The following is a 20,433-nucleotide window of genomic DNA, read 5'->3' as shown; positions in this document are numbered from 1 at the left end:
GGGCTTGTCTTGGGACAAAAAGCACTTGTTGATAAGGTGGAAAAGCTCGAGCGGACTTCGGCTGCCAACAGTGGTAATAATCAGGAGGGTGTGTCCAACAATGGTCTCGGTGGCTCAAGGGATGGTGGTGATCCCAGAAAGAAGACTATTGCTGGGGTGGTAATCAGTAATGGTGGTGGTTTTGGTGCTGCTACGGGCGGTGGACCAGGTCCGGTGGGCAATAATCTGAAGGATAGTCTGTTTCCTCCTTTCTTCGGGGCTGAGGAGGATAGAGAGAAAGACAAAGAAGCGGATCAGTTCTCCATGCTGAATGAGCAATTCGGTCAATACGGTGTTCAACCACCAAACAAAGAGATTCAGGTGCTGGCGGAAAAAATCAGAGCTCTGGAAAGTTATGCTACTCCGGGGGTTGTCAACATGTCAAACATGGGGCTAGTTGAGGGGATTGTGATCCGGCAAAAGTTCAAAGCGCCTGCGTTTGACAAGTATAATGGGAGTTCTTGCCCGGAAACTCATCTCCAGGCATTCGTCCGAAAGATTTCTGCTTATACAATGGACCAGAAGCTTTGGATGTACTTTTTCCAGGACAGTCTGTCTGGTGGGTCTTTGGAATGGTATTCCAAATTGAGGTCATCTGATGTCAAGATATGGCAGGATCTCGGAGATGCGTTCTTTAAACAGTATCAATTTAATGCTGACATGGCTCCGAGTCGTACCCAATTGCAGGGTATGTCTCAGAAGCCTAGTGAAGGGTTTAAAGAATACGCGCAGAGATGGAGGGAGTTGGCTTCCCGAGTCCAACCTTCGCTGGTGGATAGAGAAATGTCTGATCTGTTCATGGGTACCCTTCAGGGGACGTTTGTAGAGAGAATGGCAGGATACCCGGTTACCAACTTTGCTGATATAGTGGTGGCTGGGGAAAGAATAGAAAGCTGGTTGAAGCTGGGGAAGATACAGGGTAACGCTTCGTCGTCTGGATCGAAGAAGCCCTTTGGTAATGGCCAACGTAAGAAGGAGGGTGATACAAGTGTTGTGTATACCCAAAGAGGACAAGTTAGGGATCGTTACTACCAGCACACTGCTGCGGTAACCATTTCTGCTGATAATCAACATGCACAACAACCGCAACAGCAGCGACAACCGTTTCAACAGAGACCGCAGAGGGCCGGGTATCAGGTGAGAGGGCGAATGAATGATCGTCAATTTGATAGACCACATGTGACATATTCCTTCTTGCTGAAGAAATTGAAAGATTTGGGGTTGGTCCAGCTGAGGACGTTGGCTCCGTTGAGACCTGACCAGAGGCCGGCCAATTTTGATGAGAATGCTAAATGTGAATTTCACTCTGGTGCCCCTGGACACAACGTGGAAAATTGTAAAGTTTTTAAGCATGTTGTCCAGGACCTGGTGGATTTTAAGGCAATCAATTTTGCTCCATCTCCAAATGTGAATGCTAATCCCATGCCCGCGCATGGTCAAATGGGGGTGAATGCAATTTCTGAGGATGATGGTCGAATCTGGGTAACGGATGTGGACCAGTTGAGGACTCCTTTGGCTGAGGTCAAGAGGCAGTTGTTGAAGAATGGGGTCTTCCCGGGCTGTGATGATTGTTGTGCTATGTGCACTGTTGCCACCGATGGGTGTGTATTATTGAGGGAAGTTGTTCAGAGCATGATGGATGAGGGAGGCCTCAGGTTTGAAAAGGTTAATTTGGGGAAGGAAGATGTCTCCACCATAACCATTTACTTTGACCCGGTCGATTTGTCCATATTGGCAGATGCGGCTCCAGTTACCATCACGGTACCTGGGCCTATTCCTTATGACAATGATGATGCGGTGTCGTGGCATTATGGTGGAGAGGTTTATTGCAATGGGGAGAAGTTGGATGATCAGACTGCGGATGAAACCACCGTTTCAAAGGTGGATAATGCCGAACCCAGTGGTTTCACTCGTAGTGGAAGGTTGTTTGCACCTGATGCTTTGAGAAGTGGGGATGGAGAGAGAGAAAAGAAAGATAAGGCCGAGGCTTTAGCCAGGGCAAGAGGGAAGCAGGTGGTAAGCGAGGGTACTCCTGTGGTGACACCGGCGCCCGTAGGGTCGGAAAGAGAACTTGATGATGAAGCTGAAGAATTTTTGAGAATCATCAAGAAGTTAGAGTATAAGCTTGTTGACCACTTGCAACAGACTCCATCCAAGATCTTAATCTTGTCCTTATTGCTGAGCTCCGAGGGGCATAGAGAGGCGTTGTTGAAAATACTGAAGAAAGCCTATGTTCCTCAGGAGATCACAATTAATCAGTTGGAGATAGTGGTGTCTAATGTTAATGCCAGCCATGGGCTGGGTTTCACTGATCTTGATTTGACGGTGGATGGGCGTAATCATAATAGGGCATTACACATTACGATGGAGTGTAAAGGAGCAGTGCTTTCGCACGTGTTGGTGGATACCGGCTCATCACTCAATGTGTTGCCTAAGAAGGCCCTGGCGAAGCTGGACTGTAAAGGGTTAATCTTGAGGCCCACTGACCTGGTGGTGAGAGCTTTTGATGGGTCCAAGAGGGTTGTGTTCGGGGAAGTGGAGCTCCCTGTGAAGATCGGGCCTGAGGTGTTTAAGTTTGTGTTTCATGTCATGGATATTCAGTCGGCATACAGTTTCCTGTTGGGTCGATCATGGATACACGCTGCTGGGGCAGTAACTTCGACTTTGCACCAGAAACTGAAGTACATCTGGGACGGGCAGGTCGTCACCGTTTGGGGGGAGGAGGATATCTTCGTAAGCCACCTGTCATCGTTCAAGTACGTGGAAATGGACGGTGAAATATGGGAAACACCAAGTCAAGCATTTGAAGCTGTCAAGGTGGAGAATGCCCTTTTTGCCAAAGAGGAGAAGAAGCTGTCCATTTCTTCGTATAAGCAGGCCGCCGAGGTGGTGAAGAATGGAGAAGCCCCAGGTTGGGGAAAGATGATGGATATTGCCACCAATAAAGACCAGTTTGGGGTTGGTTATCAGCCGGGCTGAGGCTCGTCTGGGCAGAACAGGGGTCGTCGTCAGCCTTTCACGTTCACCAGTGCTGGAATGCTAGATCCAGATTGCATCTGTGCGTTGGGTGAAGAGGTCGACAGTGACTGTGAGATTGATCAGTGGATAAAACCGTGCATACCGGGGATGGAGATCCAGAACTGGAAGGCCGAAAAGATCATCACTGTCACTCTACGTGAAGAGTAATATTTCCTGTTTTTAAATTCTGTCTGCATGAAAGCCATACGTTTTGCCCGAAACGTAATGGTTCATTGTAAGGGCCACCTCATATGTTTCATTTTGCAAAATTTGCATCATTAATAAAAGGATGTTTTTCATTAAAAGCGGTGTTCCCTGTCTTTCATTTATTTTTGCAGTTTAAAAATAAACAAAAATAAAAATGGCAATGTTTGTTTTCATTTTGCTTCGCTTCGGTTCTAAAGCAATGCACGAATCAACATTCATGCAGATGCGATCACTCTCCGGATCTCAGTGATAACAATCCTGTTACACCCTCATATGATTTCGACAATCCAATCTATCATGCCGAAGAAGAAGGCGAAGAAGATTGTGAACTGCCGGAGGAATTAGCCAGATTGTTAAAACAAGAGGAGAAGGTGATTCAGCCGCACGAAGAGCAAGTCGAGGTTGTGAACCTGGGTAGGTAGGAGGTTAGAAAAGAAGTGAAAGTTGGGGCTGCTTTGGAGGCGAGTGTTTGTAAGAACAAAAATTGTTCTACAACAGATTCCAGGATTTTGATGATAACAAAGGATGAAACCAAAAATGGCACTCTAACGAAAAGTTTCTAAGTGTGCAGGACTCTAAAAGGAATCTGACTACGTCATCAGATTCAGAATCAAATCAGATACAAATTATCAGAATATCAGAAGCATCTGAAGAAGAAGTACGCTTTAGAAGATCTGACTCTGAACAACGGTATATCAAATTCCAGAAGCTCACATCAGTATCTGAAGTCACCATCAGAACTCTAAGCGATCAAAATCATCAGAAGCTCTGAAGCCACATAGCAAGATCTCAGATTAACAGTTACGTAGACTCTGATAATGGATTTCCTAATTCAGAATGAATAACATCAACTTCGAATTTAAATGGAAAGGAACTATTATGGGAAAGAAGTTATTCAGGGAGACAAAGTTATTTTGGCAAGAAACAACAGAAGTTATGGCATTGATTCCTAATCAAGACAAAATCATCTGCCATCAAATTCAACGATCCTTTCACCTCTATATAAAGGACAGCAAACAGCATTGAGAGACACACTAACGCACGTAAACCTTTTCCTCTCTCTCTCTCAATCTTTCACGAAGCTTTTGCTTAGAACGTGAAACATTCTTTTGTTCTTACTGTTGTAATATTTGCTTTATCCTAGAAGCACTCTAGATTACAAAGTCCTTTTTATCTATTACTTTATTTCCTCAAGTGACTCTGCGCAGTCTGTATACTTGAGAGGACTAAGAGATCTTTCTCTTAGACGTTGGTTGTAATAATCTTTCAAGATTAGTGGATTAAGTCCTTATTGAAGGCGAAATCACCTTGGCTGGGTGGACTGGAGTAGCTTTGTGTTATAAGCGAACCAGTATAAATTCCTTATGTGGTCTTTGTCTGAAAAAGCGCTTATTTTCCAAAACAATTCAAACCCCCCCTTTCTTGTTTTTCTCACCTTCAGTGTTAAGAGCAGAATGGTAGCACTGTTGAAAGAGTATGTTGATATCTTCACCTGGTCTTATCAAGATATGCCAGGGTTGGATAACGATATCGTGGTGCACAAGCTACCGTTGAGAGAAGATTGTCCTCCAGTGAAGTAGAAGTTGCGCAGGACTCGACCCGAGATGGCCATGAAAATCAAAGAGGAGGTGCAGAAGCAGTTGGACGCTGGTTTCCTAGCTGTTACTAATTATCCGCCTTGGGTCGCGAACATTGTGTCGGTCCCGAAGAAGGATGGAAAAGTGAGAATGTGTGTGGACTACCGGGATTTGAACAGAGCTAGCCCGAAGGATGATTTCCCATTACCTCACATTAATGTGTTGGTAGATAATACAGCTCAGTTCTCGGTGTTTTCCTTCATGGATGGCTTTTCTGGCTATAATCAAATTAAAATGTCGCCAGATGATATGGAGAAAACAACGTTCATCACACCATGGGGCACTTTTTGCTATAAGGTGATGCCATTCGGTCTCAAGAATGTCGGTGCAACGTATCAGAGAGCCATGGTGACTTTGTTTCATGATATGATTCATCATGAAATTGAATGCTATGTTGATGACATGATAGCAAAGTCCCAGACAGAAGAGGGGCATTTGGTAGATCTGGTCAAGCTGTTTGACCGGCTGAGACAATTCAGGCTGAGGTTGAATCCGAATAAGTGCACTTTCGGAGTGCGGTCCGGTAAGTTGCTGGGGTTTATTGTGAGTGAAAGAGGAATCGAGGTTGATCCTGCTAAAGTAAAAGCAATACGAGAAATGCCTGAACCGAGAACAGAGAAGGAGGTTTGTGGTTTCTTAGGTAGATTGAACTACATTTCACGGTTCATATCTCATCTAACAGCCACGTGTGAACCCATATTCAAATTGTTGAGAAAAGATCAAACGGTCAGGTGGAATAATGATTGCCAAGCGACATTTGAAAAGATAAAAGAATATTTGCAGGAGCCTCCGATTCTGATGCCTCCTGTGGAGGGACGACCGTTAATTTTGTACTTGACGGTCCTTGAGGGGTCCATGGGGTGTGTACTGGGGCAGCATGACGAGTCTGGTCGAAAAGAGCATGTGATTTACTACCTTAGCAAAAAGTTTACCGACTGTGAAACAAGATATTCACTGCTCGAGAAAACTTGCTGTGCTTTGGTATGGGCTGCTCGCCGACTGAGACAGTATATGCTGGTTCATACCACTCTGTTGATTTCCAAGATGGATCCGATCAAGTATATTTTTGAGAAGGCAGCATTGACCGGACGGGTTGCGAGATGGCAAATGATTTTAACCGAATATGATATTCAATATATCTCTCAGAAAGCAATTAAGGGGAGTGTATTGTCTGATTACCTCGCCCAGCAACCCATTGAGGATTATCAACCGATGAAGTTTGAATTCCCTGATGAGGACATCATGTTTCTCAAATCGAAGGATTGTGAGGAACCAATCCCGGAGGAGGGGTTCTCAGAAATATGAAGCCTTCAAAATGGAGGATGACGAAGCCATAGAGGTAATGTTCTCTAGATTCCAAACTCTTATTGCAGGTCTCAAAGTTCTAGACAAAGGGTACACAACTGCAGACCACGTCAAAAAGATAGTCAGAAGCTTGCCAAAGAAGTGGAGACCCATGGTCACTGCTCTGAAGCTGTCTAAGGATCTGAACAATATCAGTCTTGAAGAGCTTGTCAGTTCCCTCAGAAGCCATGAGATAGAACTAGAGGAAGATGAACCTCAGAAGAAGAACAAGTTTGTAGCATTAAAGTCCAGATCTGAAAGACGCAAATCTGACAGAACCAAAGCATTCCAGGCCGAGACAGAAGATGCAGATGACTCTGAACAAGAAGATTCTAATGAGGAAGAAGAATTGTCCCTCCTGACCAGAAGAGTTAAACAACTCTGGAAAAAGAGGAACAACAACTTCATAAGACCAAGACCCAGAGGGGATCGATCAGAATCAACCTCAAAAGGTAAAACTAACAAAGATGTTACTTGTTATGAATGTAAAGAAACAGGTCACTACAGGAATGAATGCCCCAAGCTAAAGAAAGACAATTCCAGAAAAGAGAGCTTCAAGAAAAATCCCCTCAGAACCAAGAAGGGACTAATGGCTACCTGGGACGATAGTGAATCTGACTCATCAGAATCTGACTCTAATGAACAGGCCAATGTAGCATTCATGGCTACCACATCTAATAACAGTTCAGATGAAGAATCTGAAGAGGTATTTTCTGAATTCTCTCGATCTGATCTTGAAGCATGCTTGTCTGAAACTCTTAGCTCATATCAGAAACTAAAACAAAAGTTTAAAGCAATAAAAGGCTGTCTTGAAGAAAAATTTGAAGAATGTGGCAAACTTGAGATGACAATTCTAAAACGAGAAGATGAAATCAGATCTTTAACATTACAAAGAGATGTAGCAAATAAAAATCGTTTAGAACTGGAAGAAGCGTTATCTCAAGCTCCACAGACTTCAAATACGATAATTTATAAATACGAAGAAGTCTTTCAAGAATTTCTGAAAAATGGGATAGGAAGGAGTGTTATGGCATCCATGATTTATGGAGTCAGTCAAAACAATAAAAAGGGAATTGGGTCCTACGGAAGATAAAACTTCTACTAGTGACCAACTTAAATCTCCTTTTTCATATCACTACACACACACACAAGAACAAAAATTTGAAAATGCTAGAAAACCCAAAGTTATAAGAAACTCTGGGAAAAGTAATCAGAAAGGACCCAAGAGACTCTGGGTACTAAAAGATAAGTTTGTTTATGTTGCAGATATCCTATGCAGCAAAGTTCAAACACCAGTCATGGTACCTGGACTCTGGATGCTCGCGACACATGACGGGAAGAAAGTCTATGTTCCAAAGCCTGGAACTTAAAGACGCTGGATTTGTAGGCTTCGGAGGAGATCAGAAAGGAAGGATCAGAGGCTCCGGAACTATTGGTAATGGTACTCTTCCCTCTATATCTGATGTCCTTTACGTGGAAGGATTAATGCATAATTTGTTATCCATAAGTCAATTAAGTGATAACGGTTATGACGTGATCTTTAATCAAAAAACATGTAAAGCCATAAATCAAAACAATGGTTCTGTCCTATTCACAGGCAAGAGGAAAAACAATATTTATAAAATTAATCTTTCTGATTTAAAAGAACAAAATATGAAATGTCTTATGTCTGTTCACGAAGAGCAATGGGTATGGCATAGACGCTTGGGCCACATTAGCATGAGAAAACTATCTCAGCTAAATAAACTCGAGTTAGTCAGAGGCCTACCTAAACTGAAGTTTTCTTCAGATGCTCTATGTGAAGCATGTCAGAAAGGAAAATTTTCAAAAACTTCTTTTAAAAAGAAAACTATTGTTACCACCTCTAAGCCTCTGGAACTTCGTCACATTGATTTATTTGGTCCTGTGAAAACAACATCAGTCAATGGAAAGAAGTATGGACTAGTCATTGTTGATGATTTCAGTCGCTGGACATGGGTGAAATTCTTAAAGCACAAGAGTGAGTCACACTCTGTATTCACTAGTTTCTGCTCCAAAGTGCAAAAAGAATTTGACTCTAAAATTATTAGAGTCAGAAGTGATCATGGTGGGGAATTTGAAAACAAAAATTTTGAGGAATTATTTGACTCTAATGGAATATCCCATGATTTCTCCTGCCCTAGAACTCCACAACAAAATGGAGTTGTAGAGAGGAAGAATAGGACACTCCAAGAGATGTCCAGAACCATGATCAATGAAACGAATGTGGCTAAGCACTTTTGGGCCGAAGCTGTAAATACAGCGTGTTATATTCAGAATAGAATCTCCATAAGACCTATTCTGGAAAAAACTCCCTATGAACTGTGTAAAGGAAGGAAACCAAACATTTCATATTTCCATCCATTTGGATGTTCTTGCTTTATTTTAAACACTAAAGAACATCTGAACAAGTTTGATTCCAAAGCACAGAAAGGTATTATGTTAGGATACTCAGAATGCTCTAAAGGCTACAGAGTATACAATACAGAAACCAAAATTATGGAAGAATCAATTCATGTCAGATTTGACGATAAGCTTGACCCTAAAAAGTCAAAGCTAGTTGAAAATTTTGCAGATTTAGAAATCTCTCTTGCATGATCTGATAAAACTCCAGAAGCAACTGCCACTCAGAACTCTGAGGAAATTAATTCCCCAGTAATCCCAAAGAAAGCTAAAAGTCACATCAACGTATCTGAAGATTTGATTCTGGGCAACAAAGACGAACCTGTCAGAACCAGATCTACCTTCAGGACCTCTGAAGAGACGCCTCTAGGACTAGTGTCTCTGATCGAGCCTACGTCCTGTGATGAAGCACTTCAAGATAACGACTAGGTTTCAGCTATGCAAGAAGAGTTAGATCAATTCACAAAGAATGATGTCTGGGATCTTGTTCCCAAGCCCAGAAGCACTCACGTTATTGGAACCAGATGGGTATTCAGAAACAAGCTGAATGAGAAAGGAGAAGTCGTCAGAAACAAAGCTCAACTGGTAGCTCAAGGTTACAGTCAACAAGAAGGTATTGACTACAATGAAACCTTTGCTCCAGTCGCAAGGTTAGAATCTATTCGTCTTCTTGTATCTTTTGCTATTAACCATTCTATTAAATTATATCAAATGGATGTCAAGAGCGCATTCCTTAATGGTTATATATCAGAAGAAGTGTATGTCAACCAACCTCCAGGTTTTGAAAATCCAAATTTTCCAGAACATGTCTTTAAACTTAAAAAATCCTTATATGGACTTAAACAAGCTCCCAGAGCTTGGTATGAACGTTTAAGTAATTTTCTTTTGGAACACAATTTTATCAGAGGGAAAGTTGACTCCACACTCTTCTGTAAGAACCTTAACAATGATCTCATGATATGTCAGATATATGTTGATGATATTATTTTTGGATCTGCTAACGCCTCTGTTTGTCAAGAATTCTCTAAGTTAATGCAGGTAGAATTTGAAATGAGCTTAATGCAAGAACTAAAGTTCTTTCTAGGAATTCAAATTAACCAAACTTCAGAAGTCACGTACGTTCATCAAAGCAAATACATAAAAGATGTTCTGAAGAAATTTGACATGGCTAAATGCAACTCTGCAAAGACTCCCATGCATCCAACATGCATTCTTGAAAAGGAAGAAGTCAGTAAAAAGGTTTGTCAGAAGCTCTATCGTGGTATGATAGGCTCCCTTCTCTATCTGACTGCTACTCGACCTGATATTCTCTTTAGTGTCTGTCTTTGTGCCAGATTCCAATCAGATCCTAGAGAAACTCACTTAACAACAGTTAAGAGAATTTTCAAATATCTGAAAGGAACTCCTAACCTGGGCCTGATGTATGAGAAAACATCAGAGTATAGACTTTCGGGTTACTGTGATGCAGATTACGCAGGAGATAGATTGGAACGAAAAAGCACATCTGGAAATTGTCAGCTCCTAGGAAACAATCTTATATCCTGGGCCAGCAAAAGACAGTCAATTATCGCTATATCAACTGCAGAAGCTGAATACATCTCAGCATCACTGTGCATAACTCAGATGCTCTGGATGAAGAATCAGTTAGAAGATCTGGAAATCTTCGAGAGTAACATTCCTATCTTTTGTGATAATACTGCTGCCATTTGTTTAAGTAAGAATCCCATCTTACACTCCAGAGCTAAGCACATTGAAATAAAACATCATTTTATCAGAGACTATGTTCAGAAAGGGATAGTAACATTGAAATTCATTGATACAGATCATCAATGGGCAGATATATTTACTAAACCTCTAGCTGAAGATAGATTTCTTTTTATCTTAGAGAATCTGAACATTCAAAATTGCCCTGAATAAATTGTGCCTCTGAAGATGTAAAATGAGACTCTGACATAAACAAATGAGCTTCTGCCTCTGACTCTGATACTTCTACCAAGTTAAGAAGATATCTGAGTTAGAAATCTCCAGGAACCAATCCTTTGGTATTCCCGAAGATCAGATACATCAACACGTGGAGTGAATTGCGTCTAACCTTGGAACTTCTAGACAGTTGTCCAGAAGAAATTCAAAGGACAGACGTTTGAGATCTCCTCGAGCAGTGTGCATACTGTTGGGATTAGACATTCATTAATGAGCCATAATCATTTCTCCCTCTAAGCGTGCTAACTTGGTTTTTATGCTAAACTCTGATTTTTGTGTCGTTTTGCAGGCAGTTCGTTCTAGTATATAAACACTTCTCTCACATTGTGCACACACTTCACTCTCACTCACTTTCTCAAACCAGCTCTCTCAGGAATTTCTGCAAGCAGTTCATCTTCATCTCGTTCCTCATCAACAATGGATTCTCAACAACAATCCGTGTTCAACTATTCTCAACAAATGGACTCCAATAACGCAGCTCAAAGCACAAGCATTCCTACTCCAACAGCTACAAGCGTAACTATAACACCAGTGTACAAGGAGCCTCATATTCTTGACCGTGAGCCTCATATCAATCTTGCAACTCCTTTCGAGAAATTGGATGTTTTGTGTGAATCACTTGTGGATTTCAACAACATGAAGAGGAATGGGGTAGACCTAACTGAAGAACTTCATCATCAAGGTTGGGAAAACTATTTTCAACGCCTTTATGGTCCTGTTTACCCAAACCTCATCAAGGAATTCTGGAGGTTTGCTGACGCTGACGACCATTTCATCGTCTCCTATGTTTTGGGGGTAAAAATCGTGATTACTGAAAAATCAATAGCCTCATTGCTGAACATGGAGAAAGCTGGAGGAAGAAGGATTTACAACATCAATCCTAGGGCAAAGTACATTGCTCATGAAATCAACCCCACCATCTTCAAACTCAACACAGAAGGCAATCCCTCAAAGAACAAAGAACTACATCAGAATCTCCGAGTGTGGCTCAAGATCATTCTGGGAATTATTCATCATTGCCCAGCATCCAACTCATCAGATTACATCGATACAGATCAGAAGTGTATTCTGTACTGTATTCATAAGGGTCTGAAGCTTTGCCTCCCAACCCTCCTCTTCAAATACCTCAGAGACTCCGTACGGGAGACCAGGAACAACATGAAACCCAGAACCTACATCCCTCTGGGAAGACTTCTATCAGATGTACTGATAGAAAATGGGCTCGTAGATCATCTAGAAAAACATAAACTCATGGAAGATATGGCAATAGAAACTGGAAGGCCTCTGAACTCCAGAAATCTGAAGAGCATGGGGATTCTGAAGAAGATTCAAGTCAAACCTACTCTGGACACCTCTTGGGAAGCTTTAAAAGATCAGAGGAATATGCCAAATGGTCTCGCAAGGTTCTACAAGAATGAACCCAAAGAGGCAATCCTCCACTATCTCCAACGTCTGAAGGATGAAGGAGTGGACATCTCAGACTTCAGATTAGACGATCTGCCAGATTCAGCCCCAGACTTCGTGAAGTTCAAAAGAGGTCCATCTGAGAAGTCTTCAAAAGCGAAGAGAGCAAAGCTAGGAGAATCTTCTGAATCAAGACCTTCAGTGCCTCTGCAAGAATCTTCTGGTAAGTCTGCCTCTACTGTTCCCTCTACACAGCCATTGGCTTCTTCTACTCCTCTACCAACATCCATCTATACCACATCTAAAACCCCTCCTTCCACAACCAGAACACAACAAACCCTACCAAAATTTAATCTTGTCAACACCTCCTTACCACTATCCGAAGCTGAAGAATTAAACCAAACCACTTCCTCATCCTCAGCTCCAGAATCACCTCCCTAATTTATCCTTTCCTCTGACACAGAACCCTCTGACCCCGCTTCTCCCACTTTATCCCAACTTCAATCTCTAAACCGTAATTCCCAACAACCACCACCTGAACCTGAAGTAACTTCACCACCCACAGAACAATCAACCATCACTCCATCTGAACTTCAACCCTCTGACCTCCATGCCTCTGACATTACCCCTCCAAACACTTCCGCTGAACCTCAAACACTCAACCTAAGCCCTCCAACCTCTCCACCTCAAACATCTGAACCAGAACATTCCCTGCCTACCCTAGAGGAAGCCATTATGCTGTTCGCAGGGGCTTCAGTGAAAAAGGTCAAGTCACTGACCATAAACTCTGGCATCAGTGATGATCCTGACTCTGTTAGGACACACTGGAACAGGGTCATTGGCTGGATGACATCTGAGGCCATCAAGCTGAAGCACATCTCTGAGCAAGTCAGAAACGACTTCATCAGAGACGCTGAGGTAAGACTACAGGAGTGCTTGGCCAGAGAAGCTGAAGAAAAGGCCAGAAGGGAAGAAGAAGAAGAAAGATCCAGAGAAGAAGAAATCAAAAGGGCAAGGGAAGCTGAAGCTAAAGCTCTAGCTGACGCTGCTGCTGCTGAAGCTGAAGCAAAGGCTGCTGCTGAAGCTGAAGTCAAAGCCGCTGAAGAACAACATGCTCTGACTCAGGGGGAGTCTTCTTCTTTTGCCCCCCTGGTTCTCAAGATGCTGGAAGAACTTCAGAAAGAGCAGAAGGAAGTCAGAGCCAGACTGGATCAACAGGACACTGTCAACGCCAACATCCAGAACCTGCTAAATCAACTGCTTCAGAGAATGCTTCCTCCTCCCAACCCTTAGGCACTTAGGATCTTTTGCTTGTTGCCTTGCTTATCTTTGTTTCTGATGTTTTTTTTCCCTTGTCATTATCTCTGATGTTCTGTCTCTCTTATCTGAATATATATTTTTCCTGCTTTTTTTTTTGTTTAAGTCTTTTTGATTCTGACAAAAAGGGGGAGAAATCAAATAGCTCTGATGAAAAATTGCCTAATACCTTAAGCACTCTGCAAACATACTATTATCTAAAATAAATTCATCTAACACTGGACTTAAGAAAATTGCAGAAGGTATCAAGAAACTTCATTGCTTGGAAGCTCTGGTAAGAACTTCTGAACTCCCTAGCCTATCTCAGGGGGAGCTCATTTCTATCTGATCTGATAAAGCCTTTTTTCAATGTTTCATCTGTCATTTGAGTTTGTTTTGTCATCATCAAAAAGGGGGAGATTGTAAGAACAAAAATTGTTCTACAACAGATTCTAGGATTTTGATGATAACAAAGGATGAAACCAAAAATGGCACTCTAACGAAAAGTTTCTAAGTGTGCAGGACTCTAAAAGGAATCTGACTACGTCATCAGATTCAGAATCAAATCAGATACAAATTATCAGAATATCAGAAGCATCTGAAGAAGAAGTACGCTTTAGAAGATCTGACTCTGAACAACGGTATATCAAATTCCAGAAGCTCACATCAGTATCTGAAGTCACCATCAGAACTCTAAGCGATCAAAATCATCAGAAGCTCTGAAGCCACATAGCAAGATCTCAGATTAACAGTTACGTAGACTCTGATAATGGATTTCCTAATTCAGAATGAATAACGTCAACTTCGAATTTAAATGGAAAGAAACTATTATGGGAAAGAAGTTATTCAGGGAGACAAAGTTGTTTTGGCAAGAAACAACAGAAGTTATGGCATTGATTCCTAATCAAGACAAAATTATCTGCCATCAAATTCAACGATCCTTTCACCTCTATATAAAGGACATCAAACAGCATTAAGAGACACACTAACGCACATAAACCTTTTCCTCTCTCTCTCTCAATCTTTCATGAAGCTTTTGCTTAGAACGTGAAACATTCTTTTGTTCTTACTGTTGTAATATTTGCTTTATCCTAGAAGCACTCTAGATTACAAAGTCCTTTTTATCTATTACTTTATTTCCTCAAGTGACTCTGCGCAGTCTGTATACTTGAGAGGACTAAGAGATCTTTCTCTTAGACGTTGGTTGTAATAATCTTTCAAGATTAGTGGATTAAGTCCTTATTGAAGGCGAAATCACCTTGGTCGGGTGGACTGGAGTAGCTTTGTGTTATAAGCGAACCAGTATAAATTCCTTGTGTGGTCTTTGTCTGAAAAAGCGCTTATTTTCCAAAACAATTCAAACCCCCCCTTTCTTGTTTTTCTCACCTTCAGTGTTAAGAGCAGAATGGTAGCGCTGTTGAAAGAGTATGTTGATATCTTCGCCTGGTCTTATCAAGATATGCCAGGGTTGGATAATGATATCGTGGTGCACAAGCTACCGTTGAGAGAAGATTGTCCTCCAGTGAAGTAGAAGTTGCGCAGGACTCGACCCGAGATGGCCATGAAAATCAAAGAGGAGGTGCAGAAGCAGTTGGACGCTGGTTTCCTAACTGTTACTAATTATCCGCCTTGGGTCGCGAACATTGTGCCGGTCCCGAAGAAGGATGGAAAAGTGAGAATGTGTGTGGACTACCGGGATTTGAACAGAGCTAGCCCGAAGGATGATTTCCCATTACCTCACATTAATGTGTTGGTAGATAATACAGCTCAGTTCTCGGTGTTTTCCTTCATGGATGGCTTTTCTGGCTATAATCAAATTAAAATGTCGCCAGATGATATGGAGAAAACAACATTCATCACACCATGGGGCACTTTTTGCTATAAGGTGATGCCATTCGGTCTCAAGAATGCCGGTGCAACGTATCAGAGAGCGATGGTGACTTTGTTCCATGATATGATTCATCATGAAATTGAATGTTATGTTGATGACATGATAGCAAAGTCCCAGACAGAAGAGGGGCATTTGGTAGATCTGGTCAAGCTGTTTGACCGGCTGAGACAATTCAGGCTGAGGTTGAATCCGAATAAGTGCACTTTCGGAGTGCGGTCCGGTAAGTTGCTGGGGTTTATTGTGAGTGAAAGAGGAATCGAGGTTGATCCTGCTAAAGTAAAAGCAATACGAGAAATGCCTGAACCGAGAACAGAGAAGGAGGTTCGTGGTTTCTTAGGTAGATTGAACTACATTTCACGGTTCATATCTCATCTAACAGCCACGTGTGAACCCATATTCAAATTGTTGAGAAAAGATCAAACGGTCAGGTGGAATAATGATTGCCAAGCGGCATTTGAAAAGATAAAAGAATATTTGCAGGAGCCTCCGATTCTGATGCCTCCTGTGGAGGGACGACCGTTAATTTTGTACTTGACGGTCCTTGAGGGGTCTATGGGGTGTGTACTGGGGCCGCATGACGAGTCTGGTCGAAAAGAGCATGCGATTTACTACCTTAGCAAAAAGTTTACCGACTGTGAAACAAGATATTCACTGCTCGAGAAAACTTGTTGTGCTTTGGTATGGGCTGCTCGCCGACTGAGACAGTATATGCTGGTTCATACCACTTTGTTGATTTCCAAGATGCATCCGATCAAGTATATTTTTGAGAAGCCAGCATTGACCGGACGGGTTGCGAGATGGCAAATGATTTTAACCGAATATGATATTCAATATACCTCTCAGAAAGCAATTAAGGGGAGTGTATTGTGTGATTACCTCGCCCAGTAACCCATTGAGGATTATCAACCGATGTAGTTTGAATTCCCTGATGAGGACATCATGTTTCTCAAATCGAAGGATTGTGAGGAACCAGTCCCGGAGGAGGGGCCTGACCCTGAATTCGAATGGATTCTGATGTTTGATGGGGCCGTTAACGTGAATGGTAGCGGTGTTGGTGCTATTTTGGTTACGCCGAAAGGATCCCATATTCCTTTTGCTGCCCGGCTAACATTTGAGTGCACCAACAACGTGGCTGAATACGAAGCTTGCATCTTGGGTATTGAAGAGGCGATTGATTTGCGGATCAAGAACCTTGTTATATATGGGGATTCAGCTTTGGTTGTGAATCAGGTTAACAGAAAATGGTATACGCATTAATCTCATTTGATTCCATACCGGGACTATACGAGGAGGTTGTTGACGTTTTTCACCAAGGTGGAATTGCATCATGTGCCGAGAGAAGAGAACCCGTTAGCAGATGCCTTGGCTACTCTGGCTGCCTTGATTAAGGTGCAGTGGTGGAATCAGTTCCCTAATGTTGAGGTGGGACGTCTGGATAGACCGGCTTATGTGTTTGCTGTTGACACAACGCCTGAGAATGAGAAGCTGTGGTATTACGATATCAAACGCTATCTGGAGACCCAAGAGTATCCTGAGGGAGCATCCAAGAAGGACCGAAAGACTCTGCGGAGGTTGGCCATGGTGTTCTATCTGAACAAGGATGGGGTTTTGTACAAGAGAAATTTTGATTGGGTTTTGCTCAGATGTGTTGATGATAAAGAAGCAAGCCAGTTGATGAAAGAGGTTCACGAGGGGTCGTTTGGTACCCATGCCAGTGGGAATGCAATGGTGAAGAAATTGTTGAGGGTTGGATATTATTGGATGACGATGGAGGCCCAATGCTTCAATTTCGTGCGGAAGTGTCATAAATGCCAGATTTATGCTGATAAGGTGCACGTGCCTCCTAATCCATTGAGTTTGATGTCGTCTCCGTGGCCGTTTGCTATGTGGGGCATTAATATGATCGAAAAGATTGAGCCTACGGCTTCGAATGGGCACCGGTTCATATTAGTGGCTATTGATTACTTCACCAAGTGGGTGGAAGCAGCCTCTTATGCCAATATGACGAAGCAAGTCGTTGCCAGATTCCTTAAAAGAGACATCATTTTCCGATATGGGGTTCCCGAGAGAATCATTACTGATAATGGTTCTAATCTCAATAATAAGATGATGGCAGAACTGTGTCGGGAATTCAAGATCGAACATCACAATTCTTCTCCTTATCGTCCGAAGATGAATGGGGCGGTTGAGGCAGCTAATAAGAATATTAAGAAGATTATGCAGAAGATGGTCGTGACCTATAAGGATTGGCACAAGATGTTGCCGTTTGCATTGCATGGGTATCGAACCTCGGTGCGTACATCTACTGGGGCAACGCCTTTCTCACTTGTGTATGGGATGGAAGCCGAGCTACCGGTTGAGGTTCAAATTCCCTCTTTGAGAGTCCTGATGGACGTGAAATTAGAAGAAGCTGAATGGGTAAGGACTCGGTACGAAGAGTTGAGCCTGATTGAGGAAAAGAGGCTGGTGGCCATTTGTCATGGGCAGTTGTACCAGCAGCGGATGAAGCGTGCTTTTGACCGGAAGGTACGACCTCGGGTATATCATGTGGGAGATATGGTGTTGAAAAGGATCCTTCCTCCTCAAAACGATCGTAGGGGCAAGTGGACACCCAATTATGAAGGTCCATTCGTGGTCAATAAGGTTTTCTCTGGCAGAGCCTTGTTGTTGACGACCATGGATGGCGAGGATTTTCCATCCCCTGTGAATGCGGACGCAGTTAAAAAATACTTCGTGTAAGAGACCCGCTGGACGAAAAGAATAAAATAGTCCAGGCAAAAATGGGCATCCCGGCACACCAAAAAAAAATATGAGAAGGTTCGGGCAAAAATTAGGGATAAAAAGGAAAAACTGTACACCCGGCAAGTCGAAGACCCCACAAGGGCGACTTGGGCAAAAAAGGGTATCCCGGTGGACTAAAAACCCAAAAGGGCGGTCCAGGAAAAAGAGGGATTGAAACGAACAACTGCGTCTAGCATGATCGTTTGTGTTTTGGTTAAGACACATGGATAATCCCCGACAGGGATCGATCGGAAGCGTCTTGTTCAGAAGGCAGAAAGCGCGGAGAGTCTTGAGGACATATGGGGTGTAACCGAGTTGGAACTCGATGAGATCACGGGTTCACATTGCCATTAGGATAGATTTTTCCTTTTATGCGCAATTACCTCTTTTCAGGAATTGCTTCCTGTGTATTGCTCGGTTTTGAGCCACCTTTTTCAAATCAATAAAATGCATATTCAGTCAAATAATTTTGTTTTTGTTTTCATTACCGCTTTGATTGCAAAAACATCCGATTATTTTGACAAAGAATCTTTGCATTTTGAGACATACAGGTCCCTTCCAATGCATGTTCATAAGATTGAAAACTTGAAATCTTATTCGGAAGGTTGAGTGACCTAGGTGTTGAAATCTTGGCACGCCTGGGGCACGTTTTTATCTAACGATCTCTTTTGCAGGCACTGTTAGATATTTTCACTCACTTGCAGGTTATGATGTGAAGCCTTTTGACAAAAGATCCCCGTGGAGTCCAATCAGGGACAAGGGATTGAAGAATGGTGAAAAACAACGAAAGACGTGCGGCGATCCTTGAGAATTGATCAAGAAGACTCTTCAAAGTCTGAGGACTGGAAAGTTTGTATGAATCCAGGGAATTCGATCTCCGTGGAGTACAGAGAAGTCGAGAATACAAGGTGATGAATCAGAAAAGTCCAGACGAGCCTGGGAGCTCTAAAAAGTGGAAAGCTGACACTGGATTTAGATGTTGAATACCAGGGTTCGACGAGTCGACGGGTGTTCTGTGCCAGACTTTCCTTATTTCCCCAAGCAGAGTCGAGGTTGTTGTCTCCCCAGCATGTTCGAGATTGATGTTTCCTCAGCAGCCAGGGCCGAAGGTTGCTATCTCCCCATCGGGTTCGAGATCGGTGTGTCCTCAGCAGCCGGGCCTGAAAGTTGTTGTTTCCCCTAGCAGGGTGGAGATTGTTATTTCCCCAGCAAGTCGAGGATTGTTGTTTTCCCCGCAGAGTGTGTTGGTGGTTTCTTCCCCAGCGAAGTCCCCAAACGGATCGGGTTCAGCGGAGGTCATCCCTGGTGAGGGTGGTCCTTTCCCCAGCAGGGTGGAGATTGGAGCGTTAGCGAGTTCCTCAGCAGAGTGCCTCGAGCTCCCCAGTAGAGTCCCTGAGGGGGATATTTTTTATGCATTCATCATTTAGAGAAGCATAGCATATTGCATACTTGATTGCGTAGTATTTCCATGGTTATGGAGCATTACGCTGAAAAAAGTCATGCATCATCATTGCAAGCATAAGCTAGTCTCAAGCTATGGTTACCGTTTGAGATTTGGTTTCGCCGGTTGGTGAAGATGCTACTCAAGCCGTGGTTACCATTTTAGAAGTGGTTTCGCTGGTTGGAAGATCAACATTAGCATTGCGAGCATCATTTAGTCTTGAGCCGTGGTTACCGCTTGAGAATTGGTTTCGTTGGACGGTGAAGATGTTACTCTAAGGAGCTTAGCTTCGTGACGTTGGGTCAACGGTATTCCCCAGTAGTGCGATACTGGAGGAGATTTCTGTCGTGCGAGATAGAAGTTAGAAGATGTTACTCTGAGGAGTTTAGCATCATGACGTCAGATCAACAATGTTCCCCAGTAGCGCGATATTGGAGGAAAATTTTCCGTCGGGCGGAGATGGAAATAAAATCAGAGAACGTTACGCAATCAGCGGGAAAATTGAGATTCAAATGGGAAAAAGGAAGTGTTGCGGCATTTTCTGGAGAACGGGGGTTCAAATGGAGAGTAGAGTTGAAGATTGTATCCGGGATGAGGTCCTTAGGATTGTCTTCTGATCGTGTGTCACCTTAGACTTTGTCGAGGCCAAGAGAAGTCGTTATGGGTGTCTTCTGAGGAAGAGATGCACATGTTACCTTCCTTTTGTAAGGGTGTACCTTCTGATATGTCGCCGTCAGAGTGGTGTTTGGTGTTATTTCCGGCGTTGCCAGCGGAATTATCACAAGAAAATGGAGAACGGGGTTCAAATGGATAGAAGGAAATGTTGGGCATTTTCTGGAGAACGGGGTTCAAATGGATAGAAGGAAATGTTGGGCATTTTCTGGAGAATGGGGTTCAAATGGAAAAAGGGAGACACGTGGTGTTTTCTGGAGAATGGGGTTCACAACGGCGATCGTGAGTTATCGTCAGGCGAC

This window comes from Lathyrus oleraceus, chromosome 3 (assembly GCF_024323335.1).
Source record: "Lathyrus oleraceus cultivar Zhongwan6 chromosome 3, CAAS_Psat_ZW6_1.0, whole genome shotgun sequence".
Taxonomy (NCBI): Eukaryota; Viridiplantae; Streptophyta; class Magnoliopsida; order Fabales; family Fabaceae; genus Lathyrus; species Lathyrus oleraceus.
Note: the sequence above shows the minus strand (reverse complement) of the source record.